Source organism: Ambystoma mexicanum, chromosome 4p (assembly GCF_040938575.1).
Source record: "Ambystoma mexicanum isolate Mex_15411 chromosome 4p, UKY_AmexF1_1, whole genome shotgun sequence".
Classification (NCBI taxonomy): Eukaryota; Metazoa; Chordata; class Amphibia; order Caudata; family Ambystomatidae; genus Ambystoma; species Ambystoma mexicanum.
Window position 1 is genome coordinate 574,664,581 of NC_090927.1, and position 19,529 is coordinate 574,684,109.

At 47.8% G+C, this 19,529-nt stretch overlaps 1 protein-coding gene across 2 annotated transcripts in view; it reads right to left on the reverse strand.

Annotated features, from left to right (window-relative positions):
- Window positions 1–19,529, reverse strand: part of LOC138453356 (glutathione S-transferase-like) — an 812,433-nt gene that overhangs the window by 739,890 nt on the left and 53,014 nt on the right. The window lies entirely within an intron of this gene.

The window sequence follows — 19,529 nt, forward strand, 5'->3', positions numbered from 1 at the left end:
TACGATAACGTGACTTGTGCAGGATCACAATTTGGGCACGCCCGAGACTCTGTCCCTTCCCCTGACTGGCTGTTGGTGGAAGAACCATATATGGTATTGTGGGGAAGTCCATGCCAGACTGGTTTGAGCCTTCACAGTGACTATGTTGTGGGTACACCCTTGGGTGGAAACTGTGTGAATAGAGTGTGACCAATATGCATTCTAGGTTATGGGTGTCTGCTTTGGTATCTGTGTGTGTGACACAAAGAATGAGACAGCCCTGCCTGAAACTGACACGAATGCAGTGTGGTGTGCTGAAATGCTGGGTGCTTGTCCCAATCCACATTCCTTGTTATGGTTGTCTGGGTGGAAGAGAATGGCCTGAATGCACTGTGAGCCTGATTGGCTGCGTGCATGAATGCCCTTCTGTCCAATTGGCTGACTGAGCTTGACTCAGCAGTGTGAATGAGGGACAGATGTGTATATCTGGGGACCTCACTTCCCAATTTGTTCAGAAGCTGAAGTTGAAACTTGAAGCTGTTTATCCTTGAAGCCCAACTGGAAGAAGAAGGTTTGCTGCTGCTTTCCGTCAACAAAATCTAAAAGCTGTCGAGTCTACCAAGGACTGATCCAAGAGAGGACCTGGCTAGGAGACCTCTCCCTGAGCTACGAGGGAACATCGTGCAGAAGCTGATCGTCATCGAGGCACCCTGGAAGTCAGTCCCGAAAAGCTGTTGACTGGAGATGGGGTCCGCCGGGAAATCTTGAAGTAAAGCACCAGGACATCAAGGCCGTCTAAGACCATCGTCGTCGACCGGGGTTTGGAGTATTTCCGTGGCCGCTGGAAGCCCGTCAAGTCATGTTGCACTTCACTATTGAGCATAGACCAGGGAAGAGTTATGATAATGCAGATGGCCTTTCCAGAAGTTATGTTGACCGTCTGGATGAGGGTGTTAATTTCATGGGAGATTGGACCACCCTAACCTCAGTCTGGGGTTGGGGTGTAGGGGGCGACTGTGATGCTGGAAATGCATTGGAAGGACAGGGCCTCCATGTCCTTGTCCTGTACTCCCTTATGTGCGTTCTATGTAGTCTTCTGCACACGAGTCCAGTTGGTACTCCTGGCAGTTCAGCTCTTCCTCTTTTTGTTTGTGGTGAATAGAGTACCTTGGGATACCCTTATGGCACCCATGGGTGGGGCTACAACCCTGTACCCCTAGTGTATGTTTTTGGCCACCTGTGTCTGGCCCACAGAGCAGGCCCACAGAGCAGGGTATGGGCTGGTGGCAGCTCCATGCTGAATTTGACAGGCGCTCTGAGTATCCTCCATTTTGGGATACCCAGACCCTGCGATAGGAATCAGTGAATTCCTGATAGGAGACAAGAATGTCTCTCTTTGTTTCTATTACCTGTTACCTTGTTTTCCCAAAGTCCTGGGAAGCCCTGACTCTGTCACTTCCCCTTACTGGCTGTTGGGTGGAAGAACCATATATGGTATTGGGGGGGGGGGGGGAGTCCAAGCCAGGTGTATGTTGTGGGTACACCCTTGGGGTGGGACCTGTGGGAATAGAGTGTGTGACCAATATGCCTTCTAGGTTATGGGTGTCCGGTAACTGTGCGGGTGACACCAAGAATGAGACAGCCCTGCCTGAAACCGACATGCATGCAGTGTGGTGTGCTGAAAGGCTGGGTGCTTGCCACAATCCACATTCCTTGATATGGGTGTCTGGGTGGTAGTGAATGGCTCGAATGCACTGTGAGCCGGATTGGCTGGCTGCCTGCATGAATGCCCTTCTGTCTGAATGGCTGACTGAGCTTGGATCAGGAGTGTGAATGAGGGACAGATGGGAGAAGAAGCTTTGCTGCTGCTTTGCGTCGACGATATCTAAAAGCTGTCGAGTCTGCCAAGGAATGATCCAAGAGAGGACCTGGCTAGGAGACTTCTCCCTGAGCTACGAGGGAACATCGTGCAGAAGTTGATCTTCATCGAGGCACCCTGGAAGTCAGTCCCGAAAGGCTGTCGACCGGAGACGGGGTCCGCCGAGAAATCTTGAAGTAAAGCACCATGACATTGAGGCCGTCTAAGTCCATCGTCGTCGACTGGGGTTCGGAGTATTTCTGTGACCGCTGGAAGCCCGTTGAGTCGTGTTGCCCAGAAGCAGGGACAGCTTGACGCTGTGCTGCTCGACGACAGAAGCTACAAAGCTCCACCTTGCCTAAGCACATTAAATGAAGGGCTCCCTTGCCATCACCGTCAACCGCTTAGTCCCGCCAGAGAAAGTCGAGGTCACCGATGACCGAGGAAAGTCCACCAGTGGGTTTCCCGCCAACCGGCAGTCCAAAAAGATGCAGACAAGTGAAGATCCGAAATCCAGCTGTGTTTGAGACCCGATCATAGACCTCCGACACCGGGCCTACATTCTTCACCGGGTCCTCTTTGCAACACCAAACTCTTTACATCAAGGTGCACTGCACGCCTCATCTTTGCAGGACCTCGACGATCGATCGTCGACAATCATTGCGAAGGTCGAAGCTGTTGTCTCGATGACAGGATTCACATTTCTTTGGAGGAATCTTGATGCCCTGTGGCTCCTGCTTTAAAGGCAGTCCACTCACGAGGGATCCGTCGACAAACCGTCGAAGAAGCTTTTCTAACTCGGGTACAGTGGGGTAGTTGAACATTTTTACCAAGAAACAAGACTATTTAAACATTAATGGACTGGGCTCGTTAACCCTCTTTATTACAGGTTGCCCAGGTGGGGGCATCCTCATCCAGAACTGTGTTAGTAGCAAGAGAACCAATCTGTCATTGTTTAAACTAACTTGCCTTCCTTCCTATGATTTATGCTCAAGTCAATAGCTAAGTGTGTGTCATGATTCCTGCCCCTCATGTCCCCAGCCCTCCAAGATGTCTGGCTGGAGTCAGGCCACGATCACCTACACGGCCCTCAAGGGCCTCTCCATCCCTCCAAAGACCCACTTGGAGTCAGAATTGGCGCTTGTGGCACCAGACTCACTCACTCACATAGGATAACATTGGGGATTGGACTTGTAGTGCATTGATGGGGACAAGATGGATCCCCCCACATATTTTGGTTCCCAGAACTGCATGTGCGGTCTAGTCTTTTGGGTGTGGTTCAGCCCAGAGACACCTGGGATACCGAGAGACTATTTAAGCCACACCTAGACTGAGAAACATGCTTTGCGTTTTCTGCACCTGCAGCGTGACACTCACCGTGTTCGGATCGGTCTCCAGTAGGCCTGCATCCTTCTTCTGTTCTCAGCTCCTGCAAGAACAAGAACACCGTTAGGAACAGCCTTACTTTGCGGCGCTTCTGCCCATCATTCATCGCTCCTTCTGTTCTGCGGGAATCTTCGGCGGTGTCATTACAATCCCAGCCCGCCGCTTCCTAAGGAAAAGGGAAAACAACAGAAAAAAGGCATTAGTAAGCATTCTGCAAATCTTCGTTTATTTTTAAATACTGTACAAGCTTCAAACGCTTACCTGAATCCCAGCCGCTCTGGAGGAACTCTGTCTCCGGAACTTCTCATCCATCACAAGAGGGAAAAGACACTCCAGGTTAGCGTGGAAACATCTAGAGGCGCCACATACCGCGCTTACCCACCGCATTTGTTCTTCATAAGCGGCATCCACACTGAAAACGTCGCGGCATCTAAAAGACACAGATAAAGAACTCAGTTCAATGCAAATACGAAAGGGGTGCATCGCGTATCGCGCTCTCACTCACCTTCAAGCGCTACTCATCTCAGCAGCACGCCGCCATCCCCGGACGCCGGCCATCATCTAAGGAAGGAAAGAAACAAAGTTAGAGAACTGTTCAAAAGACTCATTATACTTACCTGTCGGACTCTTGCCAGTGCAGTAACTAGGCAGCAACGAGCCCGCATCAATCAACGCGCCCCTGCACTGAAAGCAGGATGGAGAGCATACTATCCAAGAAAACAAGATGAGCTGTGGATCAAAGGGAAGGGTTGGACCCCGGGGAAGCAAGGGTTCAAGCACACAGAGACAATAGGGAGTTAAACTCTACCAATCCTGTGTTTCAGGCCCAGTCTCCAGTCAAATAGCCTCCAGGGAAGGGTTCGAGGTCATAAGAGGTCAGAACAGGCTGAGTGACGTCCCCGTGGATACCAGGTGAGCGTTACAGTGTGGTACCATGTAGACATTGTATATATTTGCCAGATTAGAATTGCCAAAGTACAAAGTGTGTTATCAATTGATGTATATATATTGAACCTTATTTATATAAAGAACTGTGTTAGCACATTACAGTGTGTGGACATTCCTTTGTGGGGGATTTGGGGAATACACTGTACTTAAGAACCAGCCTGCATCCCCTCCTGAAGACTTGAGCCTTGATTGCTCGTCCATACTACCACATAGAGAATCTTGGCTACGGTACTCTGAGCTTCTACACTGCCATATAGAGAGCAGGAGTACAGATACCCCCCTCCAGTCATTACACACCCACCTTACTATATTTAACTTCTATGCCCCAAACATTGATGAATCGACATTTCATTTGACATTCCTCTGAGGGGGCTGACCTCTCCTCCTCACCTCTACCTCTCAGTGGAGGAGAAGTTGAGACTTGAACATCCACATGCATGCTACCAGCCCTTCTTCAGGACTCTTTTGCAACCTCTGCGATATATTATTCTCTCTCTCTCTCTCTCTCTCTCTCTCTCTCTCTACTTTGTAGGGCACAACCTGGATGTTCTGATCTCCTCAGACCTCCCCTTCTCTAACCCTCTCACCACTCATCTCTCTTGGAGTGATCACTTTCTCCTTTCTTCCACCCTCTCTCTCCCTTCCCCCAGGTCAAGCCGACTGCAGCACTGCCACCTACTTTCTCGGTCATCCAACCCATGAAGCGTGTGTCATTTGAGGCTTTCACCGCTACTTTCTCTCCTCCTCCGGCACCTTTGGCTGACTCGCACTCTGACAAAGCCCTCTCTAACCTTCCTCTCCAACACTCTGGATGTCCGTGCCCGGGTCATGAGGATCCACTTGAACCCGAAATCCAAGTGCAACTCTTGGTACGATTCTGACCTCGCCGTCCTTAAATGCAAGTGCAGGCTAGCGGAGTGGAAGTGGAGGGCATTGGGCGCACCCACTGACAAACTGGTCTGCCACCTGCTCCGAAGGCAGTACATACTCTGTCCTCTCCAAGAAGAGAGCCTACATCCAAGCATCTAACACCTCGGCCGAACTCAAAATCTGCAAGGAGCTGGCCAATCCTGCTGCAGTCTCTACCTCTCCTGTTCCCTCCCAGGCACTCTGCACGGCCTTGGCCTCTCATTTCACTACTAAAGCTCACGACATCCTGTCCACCCTCTCTTCCTCTAGCTCCTCTTCCTCTTCCTCCTTTACCACTCCTGGGCCATCTGAGGCCGTCTCTCCTCCTTTCCCGTTCATCCCCGACGATTCTTCTAGACAAGTCCCATCTATGAAAGTTTTGTCAAAGCAGGTTCTCCCCTGCTCACCCAGAACCATCAAGGACCACATCAACACCTTTGCTCCAGCCTTGGCAGATTTCTGCAATCACTCATTTGCCAATGGAACTTTCCCCTCCCCCTTAAGCACTCTTGTGCACCCCCTTCTAAAGAAGCCCTCAGCCGATCCTTCCTCTCCAGCTAACTATCGCACGATCTCCATCACTCCGTTCCTGTGCAAAGTCTAGGAAAAGCAGGCCATCTCCCAGCTTAATCTACATACTGGATCTGTCGGTTGCCTCCATGACCACCAGTATGGCTTCAGAGCTGCCAGAAGCACGGAAACTGCTCTCCTAAACACCCGTGAAGACTTGCTGTCCAATCTTTACTCCAATCTCCCTTATTTAGTTTATTTATTTATGTATTGGTTTATATTGCGCCGAAAGCCCAGGGGCATCGGGGCGCACACACAAACACAAAGGACAAACATGTAGAACGGGACAGTGAAATCTGCCTAAGGGGCAGGATGGGGTAACAAGGTCAGCTCCTTCACTTGAGTTTTCAGGGTCTTGTGAGTGATATGCAATTGGATTTGTGTCTGAGTTGTATTGGTAAGCTGTTCCATTTTTGCGCTGCCATCTACGGGAAAGCCCTACCCAGGCCATTAGACTGTTTGTGGGGCGGACATGTGATGTGCCCCAAAACCTTGGATCTTAGTGTCCGCCTGGGTACATGCTGTGTAATCCATTCTTTAAGGTAGGCCGGGGCCTACCCAAACAGCCATCTATGAACTAAGGTCATGGTTTTAAAATGTATTCTGTCCTCTACGGACAGCCAATGGAGAGCAACTCTGTCAGCCGTAATGTGTTATATTCTTGTTTTTGTTTTAACTATTCTAACTGCGTTATTTTGGGTGATCTGACATTTTGTTAGGCATCCCTTGTTTGCGCCCAACAATAATGCATTGCCATAGTCGATCCGGGATAATATTGTGTTGGGGCCAGATTATCTCCTCGGCTGGGGCCTCCCTCTGGAACAACCCCCCCCCCCTGCCTCTCTCAAACCTAAGCAGAACCACCTCCGGTTCCAGAAGCAACTCAAGACCTTCGTTTTTGCTTCCACTTTCTCTCTCGGCACCTGGCTACCCTGTGATTTCGGGCCCAGGCCTTTGCCCACTCAGCCACATACCTGCACTGCCTCCTGGCAACCTCTGCACTTGGGTCTGTATCTGCAACCCTACAACTCCCCTTCCAGCACTTATTAGACACTGTTTGCCTACACCCAACATTGCACTTCTGCCTCCAGCTGGCTGCACTACCCGTTGTTGCTTGGTCACATTTTCTGCACTTTCCACCCCCCCTGTCCCTTGCACATTCACAATGTCACTGGGCCTAGTAAGATTGTTTTTGTCCTCCCTTGTATCCCTCCCTTGCCTCGTCGCGCCCTGAAACACTTGTGTATGGGCGCGATATAAATAAAATATATCTCTTCCTCTCCCCTGCTGCTGCACCCGACTGCTCTGCGCAATGGCTCCCTCTGAACTCAGCCCAGGCTCCTGCATGTCCAGTTGCCCCCGCACTGCCTCTGGGCTTGCGGGCACTTAAGGGTCTGTATCTGCAACCCTACAATCCCTTCTCCCTGCACTTACGAGCCACCCACTGACTGCACTTGTGAGTTAACTGCACGTCCCCCTCCCCTTCCCCCCTGGCACTTCTCCCCCTTCCCCGCACTTGCGCGATCTGAATGGCACAAGGCCTAGTAATATTATTTTGTCCTCCCTTTGTTGCCCCCCTTCTTGTCTTGTTGCGCCTAGACACACTTGTGTACAGGCACGTTATAAATGCCACATCATGTAATATCAGATCAGCTGGGGAAAGGAGTACAGTATTCGCATACTCAGATTGTGTGGGCAGGTGACTTCAATAACATTCTCGACACGGTTCTGGACAGGTCTAGTAGCGTGGCTAGGACTCTCTCATAATCTGCATGAGAAGTTTGAAGGGGGATGGAGGACCTCTGACTCCTGGACCTGTGGAGGTCTGTACACCCGACTGATGGGAAGTACTCATAACATGCACTCTCGTATGGACTACATTTTTGTGGGGTCTGGGTTTTTTCATAGAACGAGTGTGCACTTTACTCCCACTTGCCTTCTCGGATCAGTCACCTGTACTTGGAAATTCAGCCTGGCTTGAGGGGCTGTGGAGCAACTGCCCTGGCAGTTTAAGTCACAGAGGTTTCTGGATGTCACATTTAAAAGTGATATTGCAGGCTGATTTCTACCTTTATTAAAAGCAATATAGGTTTTGTCCCCTCAATGACAATCTCCGCGGGAAAAACGGTTATTACACTTATTTTAAAACCTGCGAAAGACCCGACCGGTGTCACCTCATATAGACCCTACTTTGTTCATAAACATGGAGACAAAAATCTTTTCCAAGATTCTTGCTGATCATTTGTTATCTCATATCTCAATGATAAACCACCTGGATCAGTCGGGCTTCCTGCCTCGGAGGGCTACGGCTCTGTATCTAAGACAGTTATTTGCTACATTTGATTCTGTCCCTTTGGAGTATCTCTTCTCTAGACTGGAAAGGGTAGGGATCTCAAGTTATTTTGTGCAGTGTGTAACGCTTTTATTCTTTGGGTTGAGTACAAGATCGGGATATTGGGGAGATGATCTTCTTACAGATTGGGTCGAGGGACACAACTGTGGTGTCCGTGGTCATCCTTACTGTTCGCTATAGCAATAGAACCATTGGCCACACAACTGCGTTTTCTACATCGTTAGCGAGGGCTGGCATTGGGGAAGTAACAGGGAGTGGTTATCTCTCTATGCTTACAAAATTATACCATATATTAGGGTCCCAGAAACCAACCTTGTACCCGTTACGCAGGAAATAGAAAGACTTGGCTGCATCTCTGGGCTCCAAATCAATTGGACCAAACTGATTCTTTTCCCTTTAACCACTGCAATCCCAAAACTGTGGGATCACAGTTTGTATAGGTGGGAATAGACATCAGTGACATTCTTGGATAGCACTATCAGTAGCGGTCATACATCCCTGGTAAAGGAAAATCATGATGCACATTTATCATTTGTGAATGAAAATAGCACGTTGGATGCTGTAGTGTGTATCAGGTGAACATCCATTTCAGGGGAACTTTCCACCCACCCCCAAACTAGGCACGCACAATTTTCCTTTATTTAATACATTTTGTTTTATGAATCTGGGACCCCAATTTAATAGCATTGATTCCTTACAGCTTCCCTCCCCTTCCGGGACAGGAAACACGCAGAGTTGCACAGAAGGTCAGCTTCTAAACAAAATAGAAATAACTGAATCGGTTTAAAGATAAACTAATTGTTTTCTCATGAAAGGCCAATGATAAGAAATAATCACACTATTCACCTCAGTTTCCAATAGTACAGTTATAGAAATAGAGACTATTGTGACACACATTATCATAGGTACCTATGCATTTAATTCACCCGGACAACGTAGGCAACATGGAATGAATGCATGAGAGTCCAGGAGGAATCTTATTTGTGAAAAACACAAAATTAGTTTAAAGTATCCCTGTCTATGCAATTCTCTTTACTTTCCCTTTACTCAAAGTACATACTATCCCCTATACTCAGACATGTCCGAATTTCAGCAGCATTTCAAATACTCAATTGCAACAAACTACTAGAAATTCATGTATGTAAATGGCTTGTAGAAAAGACAATGTATGTTCAACATGTATGTAAGCTAGATTCCCTTTGGGGGCATTTCTTAGTAATTAGCGGGTAAAAAGCACACCTCTCACTTTCAATGGGCACCTTAAACAGTGAGAGAATGGGAAGCAAATAATCCTCTCCCATTTGTCGAACAACTTACCTTTAACAACAATATTCTGCTTGATGGTATACCCAAGAGTTACTTCAGTTATATTCTTTGTCTAGGTATGCACACAGATGTCGAAATTTAACTCCAAAGAATTCTTCCATGCTGGACGTCAATACACAGAAAAAGAGTGAGGAGATCTCACTGAAGACACCCCATGGACCGAGTCTATAAAATATATTTTCTTCAGAAGCACATACACTTCTGAAACGTTCCCTAACTTCTCTGGATGCATAATTGATATATAGTCCTACCCCTCATTACTGACAAATAACAGGTGACAGAATGTAATCTAATTTCCTTTATAGTATCACGCCCCTCAGGATTATTTCCCCTTAAGATCATACTCACACAGGCCTCCAGATAAGGTGGGTACCAGACCTTTTTATGCATAAAAATCTTGCAAATACGACAGCTTTATTATTTTCCTGGGTACATTTACACACAGCTTTAGCGCAAAGGGCAGTGCAAAGGTAAAGTTACTTGATAGAAACTAGGAGGCTTATTTTGATTTTTATCTACATGGATGTAATTGCAAGCCACCTCTGAAACAGAATGTATTTCTCTGAAGCCTTTTAAAAAAAGAAACTGCACACTGTGATAAAAGGAATTGTTTCTTTCCATTCAGCTTTAGAAGCACTGTGCATAATTTCCTAGAATTTTAGGTTTGTATAATTAATAAAATGGAAAACTAAGTTGCAATTGAGAATTTATATTTTGTAACAAATTATGCTTTTTTCCAGTGAAATCAAACCAGTATCACACAATTGTATTTTTCAGAGTTCTGGTGCTGTGTGCATAATCATGCAGAGACAGATCATTTTACACTGATAATTTAATTTACACTATAATTATAAGTGTGTAAAATGATGACTATGCACAGTCTAGATTACATCCATTCAACCTTGCAGTCAATGGGGCACATTACTATAAATGTACTGAGTGAGGAACTTCTTGAGTGGGGATCTCATAAGGTGTACTCTCGCGACCCGTATGTTAGTGCTATTAAAGTTGGCAATGGTTTTCTTATTTTATTATTTTATTCTTGTGTCGCAAGGATGTAGGTCAACACGGAGACATAGAGTCCCTCAGCTCCGTTTGTAAAGTAAGCAGTAGTTTGTTTGTGCCTACACCTCTTTGCGCCAAATTTCTGATGTAAATGAATAAAAGTACGTAGTCAAGTTTCTTCAAGTATATTTTCTTAATTTATTTGATATATGTTCTGCCCATATGGATGACACGTGTTTCGGCGTTCCATTGGCGCCTTTTTCAAATCCGGGCCTTATTGAATGTAATGCGAATCTCTCTTTCCTTATTTCCGGGAATTAGTTTTTAGTTGAAGTGTATCACGGTAGTTCCAGGGTTAAATCCCACCTACAAAATTCTCTTGCTCATGCCTCAAGCATCGGGGGTCCTGTTTTGGTTCTGGCAAATCCTTGTTCATATCTGTAACTCTTTATGAACAAGGATTTGCCAGAACCAAAACAGGACCCCCGATGCTTGAGGCATGAGCAAGAGAATTTTGTAGGTGGGATTTAACCCTGGAACTACCGTGATACACTTCAACTAAAAACTAATTCCCGGAAATAAGGAAAGAGAGATTCGCATTACATTCAATAAGGCCCGGATTTGAAAAAGGCGCCAATGGAACGCCGAAACACGTGTCATCCATATGGGCAGAACATATATCAAATAAATTAAGAAAATATACTTGAAGAAACTTGACTACGTACTTTTATTCATTTACATCAGAAATTTGGCGCAAAGAGGTGTAGGCACAAACAAACTACACATTACTATAAATGGTCAGTCGCAGCAGAGTCTTTGCTCAAAGGTGAGTGATTGTCATTACACCAATCACAGGTGTTCTAGCCTCTCAAATCTACAAGACTACAATCAAAACATCCAAAACCTGACTCTCCAGGAAGTGCAAGCGCTGTTCAAAAACAAACAAATGAAAGTTACATTTGTAATTGAAATAGAAACTCAGCAAAACATGTCCCTTTGATAATCCAGATAGGTATTTAACTTCATGCAGTGCTTCATAAATGGTTCATCCAACATCTAGGTACTGTGATTATTATACCTCAGTCGATACTCAGTTAATCGACCTCTGAAGGATGTTAGCCAATAAGATAGCTCAGCCGGTTGAGCACTCATTGCTGCAATCTGTGCGTGAGATGTAGGTTGCAGGCTCGAATCCCAGCAAGTCCAACTCAGCCTTTCATCCTTTCGAGGTCAATAAAGGAGTACCGACTTTGGTTTGGTGATAATTGTGATAAATATGTTCTAAATATGTTCTATGTACAGCACTTGGCCAAAGGCGCTATATAAATAACCATTTGACCTTTAGATTAGATGTAGAATTTAGCATGGATTCATTGCCTCTCTGCACTGTTGTATCATAACATTGGTATACCATTAGGTAGTAATAGCTCCAGGAAATGAGGACTCATTAAACATCAAATGACAATTCTGCTATCAAACCACAAAAACACACAATACAATTCATGTTTGCTTTAGTATGTAATTGGCTAGGTTTTTGTGATTTCAACATTTAAATATATACAGGAGAGATCAAATGACCAGACCTCAGAGAAATAATGAAAGGTGTATTCTGTCACAATGCAGAAGGATGCCATGGGGTAATGATTTTCATACAGTTTGTGAATGCGTCGGCTGGATGTCGCATGCATTTTACTCTCTTGAAAAGGAAAAAAAGTAATTTTTATTCTCTTAAATTCACATTTACTAAAGTAAAATACTCCCACCTCAAAATCTTATCTGGAGCACTGTACTCACATATGAATGAGTGAGCATCAGTAAGCAAGATGGGCCCAGCTTTCCTCCACAGCCTGTCTGCCATTTCTTCCACTGAAGGGGTGGGGCTTTAACTCCTGGTAGGCCTCACTTACAGTCTCTGTTAATAATCCAACAATGGGTCTAAAAGGAGATTAATCTAGTCCTTCTCCTTCCTGTTATCAATTCTTCTTTCTCTCCTCTCCCTGGAAGTGCCCTTGCAAGTGCCTGTCAAAGAGCCTGTTAAGGAGTCCGTGAAGGAGCGGTTTGGCTTCTGACTATTTCGACCTGCAGTCTTCGTTTGTAATCACGTGCTCTCTGTGACCCCACCCATTAATCTTGCACACTTGCTATATCAGGCACGGGCGTACGCCCTTGCAAGTGCCTGTCAAGGAGCCTGTTAAGGAGTCTGTGAAAGAGCTGTTTGCCTTCTGACAGTTGAACGGTGCGGTATGAGTTTTGACCCGCCATCTGTATTTTTTATTTTATTTTTAAAATTTGTTTATTGGCATTTGTGGTTATATGCATTGCACATTTTCATTGGTCAGGTCTTTAGCTCAGGCTGACTGACTTACTTGCAGGTAACATGCCATTACATTCACAAAGGTTAACAACATTAATACAACATAAAAACATTAACTGTCTCCTTATGGGGGTTATCTGGAGGTTGGTCCGTCTTCGGAGGGGGGGTGGACGGTTGGCACGGCTTTGGGGGGGCCATCGGGAATCCTTCTGGGATGGCCTGGTTGACGGGGGGCCGTGTTCCAATATTTATTCGTTTCAGTGGGTCGGTAGGGTGTTCGAGTTCATTATTCAAGGGGGTTTATCATCGGAGGATCGAAATATTTTAGCCATAGTGTCTTTCCATGCCTCCAGTGCCGTGCTTGATTCTTCGGTGGATCTGGCTATGCTGTCTCCCCAGGCTTTGGTTTCAGCATTTGCCCACCTTTCCAGTTCTATGCGCCAGGCTTTACAGCTTCCATGCCATGGCGATGGTCCTCTTGGCTGTTATACACAACAGGTCCATCAATTTCACAGCATGTTTAAGTTTGGCTAGCCTGGGGTAGCTACCCAGGAGGCATTCCGCTGGGGTCCATTTGTATCTCGTGACTTCAGCTACTTCGCAAGTCTGCTTCACTTTTGCCCAGAGAGTTTGTGTCTTAACGCAGTTCCATAGCATATGGATCAGATCTGCTCCTTCCGTCCCGCACCAGTTACACTGTGCTTGGTTGTTCTCATTAAACTTTGCTAGTTTTCTTGGAGTCAGGTAGGTGCGGTAGAGCACATTGATTTGTATTAATCGGAATCTCTGGTTCCTTGACACCTCCTTCGGGAACGACAGTGCCCTGAGCCATTCGTTGTCGGACATTTCCTGCCTCATGTCCATTTGCCAGCGGGCCCTCATTGCTTCACTTCGAGGGTTGGGGATGTTGCGCATGATGCTGTATATCTGCGATACTACCTTCCCGCCATCGTTCAGGTTGTATATCAATGTCAGAAAGGGATCTGCCTCCGGTTCTTCGGGCCAGGTGGCCCATCTAGATCGGGCTATGTTCCGGAGCTTTTGGTACCACAAGAATTGTCCGGCGTGGATATCCTCCATCTCCCGTATTTCGGCAAATTCTCTAAATATGCCGTCCATGTAGAGGTCGCCCCAAGTGTATAGCCCTTTCCTTTCCCACGATCTGATGTTGTTCAGGTTAACGTGTGTTTCGCCCAGGCCAGCCAATATCGGCACTTCTTGGTAGTATGGTTGTTTCAGATGCTGGATCATCATAGCTCTGTGCCATATTCTCTTGCCTAGGTCTGCCAGGAATGGTGGTTTGCACATAAGGTTTTTAGGGGCCCAGATCAATTCTTTCAGCCGAAGCGGCTTTATCAGCCCTTGCAGCAGAGGGGACTCGGAAGTGACTTCGTCTGCTAGCCATTTGGATACATGGCTCAGTTGGGCCGCCAGGTAGTATTTTTCTAAGTTTGGTAGTTGAATTCCGCCCTGCTCATACGGCAGGACCAGCGTAGATAAGGCCACCCGGTGTCTGCCGTTTCCCCACAGGAATTCCTTGATTATTGCGTCAAGGAGTTGGAAAAAGGGTTTTGTAATGTAGAAGTGCACGTTTTGAAATCCGTATAGGAATCTGGGGAGGATGATCATTTTAACTATTGAGGCCCTGCCTAGCATAGACAATGGAAGCTTTGCCCAGAATTTTATGGATTTCCTAAGTATGGGAACCGCTGCCTTCGTGTTATGCTCATGCATCAGCTCCGGGGTATGCATTACTTGGATCCCAAGGTAACGGAAAGCCGTCGTCCGCCACTCGACGCCCACCTTGGGGAGTTCATCGGTGCTTCTATTTTTTAATCCTGCTAGTGGGAACAAGCAGGATTTAGTTTTGCTAAACTTAATGCCAGAGTATTTGGCATAGTTGTCAAGGACGTCCAATATTTTTGGGACATTTTTATGGGGGTTATTTACGTATATCAGGACGTCGTCGGCATATAATGAGATGATGTGGTCTATTCCTGCCAGCCTGATCCCTGCATCAAAGAACTGGTTTCTAAGGTAAATTGCTATGGGTTCTAATCCCAGAACGTAAAGCATGGGAGAGAGTGGGCAGCCCTGCCTAGTGCCCCTTTGGATGTCCCAGGCTTCCGACACGTATTTCCCAGTTTTGAGCCTAGCCCTCGGGTTATTGTATAGGATCTTAACCCATAGGATGAACCTTTGGCCAATTCCAAATCCCTCCATAACCGCTATGAGCCACTCCCAGTATATGGAGTCAAACGCCTTAATGGCATCTAGAGACAGTAGTGCTAGTTGTTCGTCACATGCGTTGGTTTGGGCTATGATATGTTGGAGCCTTCGCAAGTTCAGGGACGTGCTTCGGCCGGGTATAAAACCATTCTGGTCTATGTGTATGACGTCTCCAATCACTTTGGAGAGTCTGTTTGCTAAGACCGTCGTCAATATTTTGACGTCATAATTCAGCATAGCGAGCGGTCGGTAGGAGTCGCATTTATCGGGAGGTTTATCGGGCTTGAGCATTGGTATCACCAGGGTTTCTCTCATGCTGTCTGGTAGGATGCCTTCTTCGTAGGCTTCTAAGAAGACCTGGTGTAGTAGGGGGGTCAGGGAAGGTTCAAATGCTTTATAGAACTCGGGGGGGAGCCCATCTGTCCCCGGGGTTTTACATGTGGCTAGGGAGCGAATGGCTTCTGATATGTCCTCTTGTGTGATGTCAGAGTCTAGGGTCTCGGATCGTGTTGGCGATAGTCTGGGTAGCCCTATTTCTTCTATGGTGTCCAAGATTTGTTCTTGCGGGACTTTTTCTGTATGGGAATATAGTCTGGCATAGTAAGCTTTGAAGGCATCATTGATGCCCTGTTGGGTACCATGCACTGCACCATGTTCATCCTGTAGTGTCGTGGTTATGTGTTTAGGGTGCTCTCTTTTACAAAGCCAGGCTAGTAGCCGGCCCGGTTTGTCCGCTTCTGAGTGTGTTCTGTTTGTTCTGGTTATGAAATCAAATTTGGCTAGTCTGTCCCATGCCCCTGAGCAGTCCTCCCTAAGAGTTCTGAGGTCATTTTCCCTCCCGGGGGTATCCACTGGCGTGGATTCAAGTGTTAATATCTCACATTCTTTCTGTTCAAGGGCGGTTTTTAGGGTTCTCCTGATTCCTCCGGCTTTCGCTATAACTTCCCCTCGCGTAACTACTTTTAGGGCGTCCCATAATGTCCTGGCGTGTTCGACGCTACCTGAGTTTTCAGTTATGTAGTTCTCTATAACTTCATGTAGTTCCTCCCTGAAAGCTGGATCTATTAGGGCCTCGGTGGGCATTCTCCACATGGGGATGGGTGGTCTGGGGCTATTGTGTCGCCAGTCTAGCAGTAGGGGGGAGTGATCGGAGATAGTCCTCCCTAGGTATTGCGTGTCACTTACTTGGGGTAGGTGTTCTCTGCTTATGAAGAAGTAATCAAGCCTGGTGTGGAGTTTGTGGGGTGATGAGTAGTATGAGTAGGCCCTTTCGGCTGGGTGTAATTCCCTCCACGTGTCGGTCAGATCCAGTTCCTTTAATAAGGTGACTAGGGATAGAGTGGCTGCGGAGGGACCCTTCTGTGGGGACCAGGATCTGTCCAGTTCTGGGTCATGAACACAGTTAAAGTCGCCTCCCCACAAAAAGAGGCCCTCTCTGTACTGCACCATCTTGGAACCCAGTGTTTTCAGGTGGTTGGGGATGTTGTTATTGGGGAAGTATGAGTTAACTATGCAAATCTCTTTGTGCTCAAGGGTGCCCCATATTATGAGGTATCTGCCCTCTGGGTCTATTTCCGTTTTATGCAGGTGGATTGGTGTTCGTGGGTTGATCCAAGTGTAAACCCCTCTGGCGTATTTAGAGTAAGGTGCTCCGAAGCCCTGTCCCCCCCAGTACTCATCAAGCCTTGCGTTTGCTTCCTTGTCACAGTGTGTCTCTTGTATCAGGGCTATGTCCACTTTCTTCCTGCTTAGGTAGGATTTGATTCTATTTCTACGAAGGTAGGTGCCCAGGCCCCTTACGTTCCAGGTCAGTATCTTAATGTGCGTTGCCATCTAGGTTATGTTGGAGGTGCGGGAGGGTCTTGCTTCTCCCTGGTGTGTCTGCGTTCTCATCTGGGGCCTCAAGGTCAACCCTTGCCTGTGGACTCCTGCCCCTCCCAGCCACCGTTCTGGCCCCCTGGCCCTCCAGTTGTGCTTCTTCATTTGGAGACTGACTAACTACTTCAACTACCATTCCGGGGAATGGATTAACATTACAAAACAACAAGAAGAAACTGCCCCCAGCAGTTGTTTCAAACTCACAACGCTCGGGGGCTCCCAAGCCTTCCATACCTCTCCAGGTCTTCGGGTTCGGGCGGTGTGTAGCTGCGTTGACTACACCTTGTCTGTTGGGGGGGTTCAGCAGCTGTCTTGTGATTGGGGCTCATGCTTCCTGCCCAATCTTTCTGTTTCCTTGATGCGGATCTGGGTTCAATCATTACGTTCTATTTCGCTTGCGTTGGACTCTTGCGGAGTCAGCTTTTGCTGCTTTTCGCCTGTTCCTCTGTGTCTTCCGCTAGGTTATTATGTTCGAGCCATAAGTTTGCCGCGTCCGGGGTTTCCAGGAAGATCGCCTTCCCTTTGTGTATTATTTTAAGTCTTGCTGGGTACAGCAGCATGTATTTAAGATTTAGTTTGCGTAGTCTGGCCTTTATGGGTACAAAGGAATTTCTTGCCCGCTGCACCACCGGCGTGTAATCAGGGTACATGACTACTAATGCATCATTTCTTTTGATCTCTCCCCCTTCTCTGGAGAACCTCAGTATAGTTTCTCTGTCCCTGAAATTCAAAATTTTTGCAATCATAGGTCTCGGGTAAGACCCTGGGGGTGGGCGTTTCTGGAGAGATCTGTGGGCACGTTCCACGGAGAACCCCTGGGTGAGGTTGCCTGCCCCAATTTCCTGTAGTAGTAATGATTCTATGGATTCTGTGGGGTCTGAGCCCTCCATGCCCTCCGGGATTCCCAAGATTCGAACGTGGATCTTGCTTCTAGTCTTGCCACCGTTGTTTCTAGCGCTTTGACCTTCGCTTGTAGTCCCTGCGTCGCCTCTGAGGTCTCACGTGTGGTGGCTTCTGTGGCGGTGACTCTTTCAGCCAGGTTTCGGGCATCTTGCCTTATTAATTGGAGGTCCGATATTATCTCCCCCCTCATGTCCTCTACTGTTGTTCTCAGTGCCGCGATTGCCTGAAGGATCTGTGAGTCACGAGGGTCTGCCGCCGGTGTTGGCGCCTCGGCCATGTTGTTCTCCGCGTGTGATATCTGTTGTTTCGGTTTGGGGGTAGTAAATGCGTCCATCGTTATGTTTTTTGATCTGCCTTTGGGAGGAGACATTACACCGCCTGAAGGTTCTGGTTTTACCGGTGCCAGTTTATGGATAGTGGCCACGTTGAGTTATGAGGATCTCTCCTCTGGGGATCGTCTCAGAGCTGAGTCACACCCTGGCTTGGTGCTCGTGTTCTCCCCCGTTGGCCGTGGGGGGTGGTTAGATGGTTCCACAGTCCCGCTATAACCGCGTCATCGGCCGTCCGTGGCGCCCCCCCCCGGCGCGACCCTCAGCGGATTGTCCGTGGGCTTGCAGTTCGGGTAGCTGGGAGAATGATAGCTCCCCCCGGGGTTAGGTGGTGTGAAGCAGTTCCGAGCGTTGGTCGCCGCCGCACCCTGCAATTGATGGGACGGTCGGCGGCCCCCGCCGGTGGGTGGCCGTGTGTCCGCTCGTAATGGCAGGCACTTACTTCTGGTGTGCTGGTCGGGGATGCGGTTGCCTCTCCTGATCCGGGCCTTGTCCCGGGCTGGGTGATCCGTGGGTTTCCAGCTGGGGCCCACACCGATGCTCGGGTGTGTCACTTCCGCGTGTGCTCTCGCCGGCGGGCCGGCAGGGACAGCTAGCGGCGGCGCCGGGTCCCCTCGCTCTCTGGCTGTCGCAAGGTTCTCCGCTTTCTCCCTCCACGGGGCGATGCAGCAGGGGCCCGACAATCGTCCGCTTCCTGTGCTTGGTGGGGGATTGTGGTTATGGCCGCAGTCCGCCCTTTGATCCTACGCTCTCGGCAGGCCGTAGCGTTGTGGGTCCCATGGTCCGGCCGCCATCTTGGACGTCTTGGGGGGAGTTTCAGGACGCTTCGTTCTCGGTGTTATCTGCTCCGATTTTCTCCGGTATTTTCGCCGGTCCCCCAGAGGTGGTTCATCTATGGCTCAGCTGAGTTTCAGCGTCAAAAGTGCATTATTTCGGCCGCGATTGTTCGCGCTTCAGGATCATGGGCAGGAGCTTCGTGGAGAGCAGTCCTCACTCCATGCGTGCTGGCCACGCCCCCCCTTGACCCGCCATCTGTATAGTCATACCAACGGGCAATGTTACTTTGGACTTGGACTTTGATATTATCTGTGTCGGCAGTCACACTGTTTTTTATTTTTGCAGTGCTCTCTGTGGCCCCACCCCTTAATCTCGCACACTTGCTATATCGGGCATGCGCACGCGCCCCTGGAAGTGCCTTGCAAGTGCCTGTTGAGCCTGTTTGGCTCTGTGAGGCTCAATTGCTCACTTTGTTTTTCTTGTTTTTTAATTGCGTACGTGGATAAATCCTTAACCTTTCAGAATATTTTTTTGCAGATCCTCTGTAAAAGATTTCAAATTTAAGTTTGAAGACCCTGTTCTTCTATTGATGCAAAAGCAGAGGTAACGTACAAACGCCTATTTCACTCATTTATTGCACCCAAACTTTGTAGGTCTTCGTTTTAGTGATATACACAGAGGTGAAACTTGTGGAACTATTCGCCATCTCTTTATTTTACAAACGCTGTGTTTGATTGTTTCAGACCCTCGTAGTGAAACCGGTGC